The sequence below is a fragment of the Belonocnema kinseyi genome, chromosome 5 (genome assembly GCF_010883055.1).
Source record: "Belonocnema kinseyi isolate 2016_QV_RU_SX_M_011 chromosome 5, B_treatae_v1, whole genome shotgun sequence".
NCBI lineage: Eukaryota > Metazoa > Arthropoda > Insecta > Hymenoptera > Cynipidae > Belonocnema > Belonocnema kinseyi.
In genome coordinates this window covers 38,997,892-39,006,524 of record NC_046661.1, presented here as the reverse complement: position 1 = coordinate 39,006,524, position 8,633 = coordinate 38,997,892, and positions in this window count along the sequence as shown.

The window sequence follows — 8,633 nt, the reverse complement described above, 5'->3', positions numbered from 1 at the left end:
TTTGGTATAAATATTTGATTATTTCAATTAAAAAAAAAAAAATTGTCAAAGAAAAATGCTTTCAGCACTTGTTTATCTTGAAATGTCTTTCTATAATACTTTGTTTTAAATTAAAAAACTTGATTTTTCGAGAACATTTTTTTTATAATTAAAAAAAAAACTGTACTGAAAACCTGGATCAAGCTTCAGATCTTAAAAAATTCAGGGATACATACATGCCAAACTTTTCTAACCTCAAAATATTTTTCTACTGCCTTACCGTCATATTTTAAGAAGAATGAGAAAACAAGAATTCGACTTCGTAGTACAATGAGGGCAGCACCTCGATAGGGCAGAAAATGTGATGTCCTACATATATAATTCCCCACTCCGACGCCTCGTACCGCATCTACGTTTATAATATCTTTGCTAGCCCCTTGTTTCCTATGTCCAGATACCATTGCTGGGGCGATGCAATGAGGGGGGAGGTCCGCCACTTTTCGATGTCCCGCGACAAACATGGCAGCGTCCACATGTTTATATTTTCATGCACAGTTTGTCGGCAAAAATGCTCGTGCGCATAATCAAATTGCACATCGTAAGATGGCGGCTCTCCCCACTCATTGAATTAACCCCCCTCCCGTGGATTCAACCCCGCTCACAAGGTGGGTGGCATGCCTAGTCCCGTGTTTCCCATGTCCATGGTTACCACAAAGATATCTTTGTTGCCGATTTGAAAGTTTCGAAAGACTTCGGTGGTCTTCTATTTATATCTCAATCCCCATTGGAAATAAATTAAAGAAATTAGCGATTTTGCTGTTTCGCGTTATTCTTAATTTCATGCACGAGTCGATTTTGAGGTTATGTTTTTCAGGTGTATATAATATGGATATTATTACTACTATATATATTATTGATGTTAATATTATAATTATAAAATATATCAATATTAATAACTATTTGACTATTTTTAAATATAAATAGTTCAACGTTCAACTAAAACAATTCGTTTTCTGCAAAAAAAAAAGATTTTGAATAAAATACATAAATTTAAAAAAATTATTGAAATTGTTTTAAACAAAATAGCTAAATTTTTAAACAAAAATTTTAATTTTTATCCAAAAGACTGAATTATATACCAAAAAAAAACAGAATTTTTAATAAAATATATGAACTTTGCACAAAAGAAATTTATTTTCCACTAAGTCTAATTTTCTATACAAAAATTAATATTTAATCACAGTTAATTTTTCGACAAAAAAGAATTATTTTCTTGTAAAAAAAAAAAACATTTTTAACAAAGCAGTTCCAATTTCAACCTGCAAAGTTGAAAATAATTAAAATTCTTTGGAATTGCTTTAAATTATTGAAATCAATTGAAAATGTTTGGAATATTTTAAAACATCCTAAAATATTAAAAATCCTTTGAAATCTCTTGAAATTTTGCAATGCTCTTGAAAATTTCTTGCAATTTTAAAAATACCCTAAAATATTTTAAATCCTTTAAGATGTCATACTAAATTATTAAAATCAATGGAAAATTCCTTTCAATCTATTAAAATATCCTAAGATATATCAAATCCTTTGAAATCTCATATTAAATTAATGTAATCAATTGAGAATTCCTTGGAACCTTTTAAAATACTCTAAAGTATTTTGAAACCATCAAAATATTTTGAAACACCTTGACATCTTTTCAAGATTTATAGGGTGCTTTAGAGTTTTTTAAACAACCCTGCTATAATTGTTAAAATTCTTTGAAATTCCTTTATATTATAAAAATGAATTTGAAATTCATTGACATATTTTTAAACATCCTCAAATATTTAAAATCTTTTGAAATCTCTTGAAAATTCATTGAAAATTAAAAAAAAATCCTAAAATATTTCAAATCTTTTACAATCTGGTACTACATTATTGAAATCAATTGAGAATTCCTTGGAATCTGCTCAAATATCATAAAGTATAATAAATCTTTCAAAATCTCATATTAAATTACCGTAATCAATTGAAGGTTCTTTGCAACATTTTGAAATACTCTCAAATATTGCAATACCTTCGAAATATTTTGACCTACTTTGACCTCTTTCTTAAGATTTTTAAAGTACTTTAAAAGTCTTTGAAATTCCTTAAAATTATAAAAATAAAATGAAAATTCCTTGACATCTTTTAAAACGTCCTCAATTATTGACAATCTGTTGAAATCTTTTAAAATTTTTAAAGCTCTTGAAAATTCCTTGAAATTTAAAAAATACCATGCAATATTTCAAATCCTTTAAAATCTCATATCAAATTACTGTAATCAAGTGAAAATTCCTTGGAACCTTTTTAAATACTCTCAAGTATTTCAAACCTTCAAAATCTTTTGAAACACCTTGACACCCATTTAAGATTTATAACATACTTTGAAATTGTTTTAAATAACTCTGCTAAATTTGTTACAATTATTTGGAACTCCTTTGTATTATAAAGATAAATTTAAAATTCCTTGACATCTTTTAAAACATCCTCAAATATTTAAAGTCCTTAAAAATCTTTTGAAATCTCTTGAGATTTTGAAAAGATTCAGATTGAAATTTAGAAAAAAGAAAATTTCAAAACGTTAAATATTGTAATTTTGTAGATTAGAGTTTTGAAAATGGAATCAATACAAATTCAAAACTTTCGCAATCTTATTTTCAACTATGAAATATACGTAATTTTTCACTTGATGGAATTCAAGTCTTCAAAATTTGAATTGTAAACTTAGAAGTTTAATAACAAAAAATTATTAATCATAAATAAATTGAAAATGTTGAAAATTTAAAAGTATGTTTAAAAGAATATGTATAAATATATAATTTGATAATTATATTTAAAAAATCGTTTTAGAAATAGTTAAACTTTAACTCGACTAATTTCTATATTAACACTTTAATTTAATACTTTAACTAATCTACAAATTTTAAATTTGTTACATTTTGACATTTTTATGTTTTCTAAATTTCAGTCTGAAATAATTTCATTTAGAGATTGCCAAACTGAAAAGCGTACGTTTCAATTTTGAACGCTTTTAATTAATTCATGATTATGAATTTTTTATATATAAACTTTCAAGTTTACAATTAAAAATTTGAAGACTTGAATCTCATCGAGTTGAAAATTATTCTTATTGAATAGTTGAAAATGTTTGAAAATTAAATTTCCAAAGCTTTGAAGTTTTATTGATCCCATTGTCAAAACTCTAATATACAAAAATTTCAATATTTAAAGTTTTGGAACTTTTTTTGTTTTTTTAAATTTCAATCTGAAGCTTTACAAAATTTAAAAAGATTTTTAAGGATTTTAAATATTTGAGGATGTTTTAAAAGATGTAAATGAATCTTTAATTTGTTTTTATAATTTAAAGGAATTCCGAAGAAATAAAAAAATTTTAGAAGAGTTATTTAAAAAAATTAAATATTTAAGGATGTTTTAAAAGATGTCAAGGAATTTTCAACTGTGTCAAAATATTTTGAAGGAATTGCAGTATTTGACAGTATTTAAAAATTCTCCAAGGAATTTTTGATTGTTTGCGTTAATTTAATATGAGATTTGTTTTAAAATATGCATACAAGTTAATATATTTATGCATTATAACTGTTCTTAATAGGGGTAATAGGCCCAGTTCGCACCTGGATTTTAATGATCTAATAGACAAAGTAAGATATGAGAAAAATAAGATATATATGTTCGTTTTTTATTCTTGCAGTTGATTTTTTCAATTTCTAAGAATTTTACTATTCGCTCAAAAAAAAGACTGTTTAAGTAAACCGTCTGTAATTAAGTATATTACTAAATATTACGAGTTTACCGCAACATCAATTTTGTAAATAAAAATTTTCAATTAGGTAATTTCATTTCATGATCAAATGTTTTCCAACTGTTTCTAAACATTATTGATTCAAAAGAAAATTTTAATTGCAAGTGGGTTTTCTAATATTATAGGAAATAACTCTGTTCTTAACATTTTTCTATCGTAGTATACAATTTGTAAACTTTTTCAAGCTTTGAAAGATGTAAGAAAAATGAAATACATAATGGGCAAAAAACTTAGAATATCTTAATCTTTTTAATAATTGTGTTTTGATTTTAAAAACACGAAAGAAAGTCTAGAAGATTTTAGGACAATTAAAAGATTTTTTAGGAAAACTGAATGATTTCAAAAGATATTTCGAAGGTGTAGAAGTTTTGTAAAGGTTTTAAAGTAATTTTAAATTTAAATTTTAAAAAAAAATTTTTAATTTTCTATACATTTTTAAAACAATTTTTAACAATTTTATAAAATGTTGGGTATTTCGAAAAAAATGTTCGAAGCTATTTAAGAATTTTGGAAGGATGAAATTTTTTTGGTAAGATTCCTCTGGAAGTTTCTACAAATCTCTAAGTTTTGAAGGTCATTGTAAAAATGTAATTTTTTATTACAAAAATTATTTAGGAATTTCAGAATTTTTGAAGAGATTAACATTCTTTAAAAACATAAATAGTTTTTCGAAAAATTATTTGCTCAAATCTTCTGAAAGTCCTAAATATTTTTTAAGCTGACTCCAATTTTTCCTAATATTTTGTGTGTCCTGCAAAATAAAAAAAATGCATAAAAATTTTCTGCATTTTTTCGGCATATGTGAAATCTTCAAAAATGTTTTTGAAATATCTCCGGAATTTTATGAAAATTATATTTATATAACTTTAAAAAGAAACAGATAAGCGGTGATTCGTTCGTGTCAAAACTTAGAATGTGGTTTTACCTTTCTAAGAAGCTAATAGTTATTCCAAATTTGTATTTTGTATTAAAAATAATTGTAATTGCAAAAAAAACATTATTTTTTAACTCCAAACTGAAGCTGAAATTAATCGCCCACATTTTTTAAAAGTTTTTTCCCCCCTATTTTTAAAGACTGAATCTAATAACTTAGTTATTAGTACATATACTAAATTAGGAAATGTGAAAATTATTAAAAGTTAAAAGAAAATTAGATATTTTTAAATTTAATTTATTTTAATCAATTTATTTATTTAATTAAAGTTCAACTAAATACTATTTAATTAGATTATATAATAAGTGTTCAAGAAAGCAGTTTTAAAGAGCTACTCATCTATTTATATTGCATTTGTTTGGCGGGGAAATACCTTTCTCGGAAACTCTCCGCCGGTTCTGCGAACTGAAGGTGCTAAGAATCTGAAAGAATCGAAGATTCCCCTTCACCTTACCAATATCATTTCAACAAATTGTGCGAATTCAAAACAAATTCACACTTTGCGGACTATTCTAATTTAATAATTTTAAATTGTCTGAAATATGTAAAAAATTATATCGAATTATATGAATTTAGGAAATATTGTATATAGAAATGCAGAAAAAAGATCAAACAACCACTGCGTGGTCCTACTGTCAGCAACCGTCAACTAAAAATGACACCAGCTCCCAGAATATACACAATAAATCATACCTATGGCCAAGTCTTACGATCGTGAACTGGGTGGTTATAGTATTTATTTTTCTCGTAAATTTTTAAGTGTTGATACTTTTGTTTTACCGGATTCTTGATTCGACGCATTTTTTAGATTTTAAATAATTTCAAAATATTTTTAAATTTTCTTTCAAAATGATTTTTTTTAATTAAAAAAAAAAAAAAATAAAAACTTTCCCCGCAATCTTAACTTAAAATTTTTTAATTTTTTAAAACCTTTCCAAATTCTGAAAAAGAATGTAAAATTTTATTTCAAAATATTCAAAAATGTAAATTTTCATTTATCTCTTAAAAGTCTTCTCAATATTAAAATTACTTGTTAATGTTTCAAAATTATGTTTTTAATCAATTCGAATTATTCATATTTTTTTTAATTGTGCAAAATTATAAAAATTACCTTAAGATTTTCCAGATTTTTTTTTACAATTTTTTAAAATGTTTTAAAAAGTTGTAGAATATTCGCTCAAAATTAATTGTTGAAAAATTTGATAATTTTCTTTAAAAATTTTGAAATCTTTTTAAATATTCTCTTTAAATTAACTTTAAAAATAAAAAATTGTAAATTTTCTAATGAAACTTAAGAAAACTTTTTTATCCTTTTCAAATCTTCAAAATTCTAAACAAGCTTTTTCTTTTGAAATCTTAAAAAATCTATATTTCGCTCAACATTTGTCGGTATTACAGCAAATAACAAACGGAAGACATCCACTAAAATCATATTCATACAGAATGTAATCAGTCAGGTTTTCGAACAAATTAAAAATATTCCGACAATTTTGAAAGATAATGAAAGAATGTTCTTCAGATTCATATAAATATTTAAAAGGATTTTTTGTTTTTTAAAATAAATTGTTAGAGAAAATTTTTAAAGATTTATAAAAATGCTGAGAAAGAATTCAAAATATCTTTGGCAATTTTTTTAATTTCTTAAGGTGTACAAATTTTAAGAAAAATTTGGGCGTTGAAGAATAAATATTCTATAGAAAAAGAATTCTCAACTATGAAGATTAATTTTAAATTAATGAAAAATAAATAGAATAGTTAAAGTTTGAACTAAAAAAATTGACTTGTTGAATACTTCAATTTTCAATAAAAAATTGTAAATGAAAACATTAATTTTTAACCAAATATTTGAATTTTCAATAAAGAAAGGTATCTCCATACAAGCTTTATTGTCTACCAAAAAACAACGAATTAAAAAAAAAATCCATTTTTACATCATATTACATCAAATTAAATATTACATCAATTTATATGAATTTCAGCAATATTCCATATGAAAATTTTAAGAAAAAGATTAAACAACCACCGCATGGTTCCACTAGCAGCAACCGTCATCTAAAAATGACACCAGTCCAAGCATATACGCGATAAATCATATTTACTTTTTCAGGAATTTCTAAGTGTTGATACTTTTGTTTACCGGATTTTTGAGCCAACGCAGTTTTTAAATGTTTTATAAAGTCTCAACATATTTTTCAATCCCAAAATGTTAGGCCAAAAATTTTTAATTTCTTTAATCCTTTCCAAATTCTGAAATAGAATCCAAAACTTTATTTCAAAATCTTCAGAAATCTAAATTTTCTTTTATCTTTTAAAAATCTTCTGAATATTAAGATTGTCCAGAATCTTTTTTAGCAATTTTTGAAATGTTTTGAAAAAGTTGTAGAATAATCTCTTAAAATTAATTTTTGATAATTTTGACAATTTTCTTTAAAAATCTTGGAATCTCTTTAGGTATTCTTTTCAAATGAACTTTAAAAATAAAAAAAAAATGTTACATTTTTTAGGAAACTTAAGAAAACTTTTTAAAAATATTCAAATCCTTCAAAATTCTTAAAAAGCTTTTTCTTTCGAAATATTAAAAAATCTATATTTCGCTCAACATTTGTCGGCATCTCAGCCAATAACAAACTGAAAACATCCACTAAAATCATATTAATTACAAAAAATTGAAAAGGTTTTCTTTTTTTTAAAATAAATTGTCAGAGAAAATTTTAAAAGATTTCTAAAAATGCTGAGAAAGAATCCATAATGTCTTCAGCAATTTAAAAATTTTTTAGGACGTAAAAATTGTAAGAAAAATTTGGGTGTTGAAGTGATTAAAAATATTTTAGAATTTTAAAAGATTTCCTAATATTTATAAAATACTTATAAAACGACAAATTTTCAAGAAATAGTTAAATATTCTATCAAAACAAGTATTTTTCAATTAAAAAAACTCTGTCATTATTTGCAAGATTACATGCTTTTTGCACTTTTCCCACAACATTTAAAAAATGCAATGACCCTGCCAAGTCTTCCAGGTTTTGTGTAAAAGAAATAATTAACTTAAGGAATGTCCCATTTGTGTTCTAAATCAAAATTCATACCTTTCGTAACACAAAAGTTATAATTAGCCTTTCGACTGAAGTGTACTTTAATACATTTTTCTAATTTCACTACACAAAAAAAACTTTAAACAAATTATTGAAAAAAATCGGTTATGAAAGATTATGCAGATCTTCCACATCCCATCCGTAATCCCTTCTCCTCCAAACTTCATCGCTTCGTTCTCCATCCCATCTTCTCCCGTCGCCTTGTTTCTTTTTAACCTATTTATTGCTTCATCCACTTCTTTTCTTGTTATCTCGTTCCCTTCCTCTATTTCTCCTTGGACTATCCTACACTTTTCCCCTTTGATCTTATTTTGCTCTCCCCCTAATAGACTCTTAAAATAATCCGTCCATTTCTCCATTTCTATTTCTTCGTTAACGCCCTTCCTTTCCCCTCTATCCCTATTTATCACATCCCACACCTTACCTTCTTAAATCGCTTTTTCTACCTCTGCTTTATATTCTTCCTTTCCCCTCTGTCTTTTTATTTTCAGCATCTTCTCATGTTCGTTTTTCCTCCTGTTATAATCCTCCTTCTCCATTTCCCCTCTTCTCCATTTGCTCACACACTCTTTTATTCTCTCTTTACTCTCCCAGCATTCCTCGTCCCATCAGCCTCTCTTTCCCCCTACTCTTTCTTCATTAGTACCCAGCTAATCCTTTACCTTTTCAATGGACCGCTTCAAAATTTCAACTAACGAGTCTATTCCCTCCTCTTTTTCATACCTAACCTTCTCCTTTTCCATCTTTTGTTTAAACTCGTTTAATTTATCTACCCCCCAGATTCCCA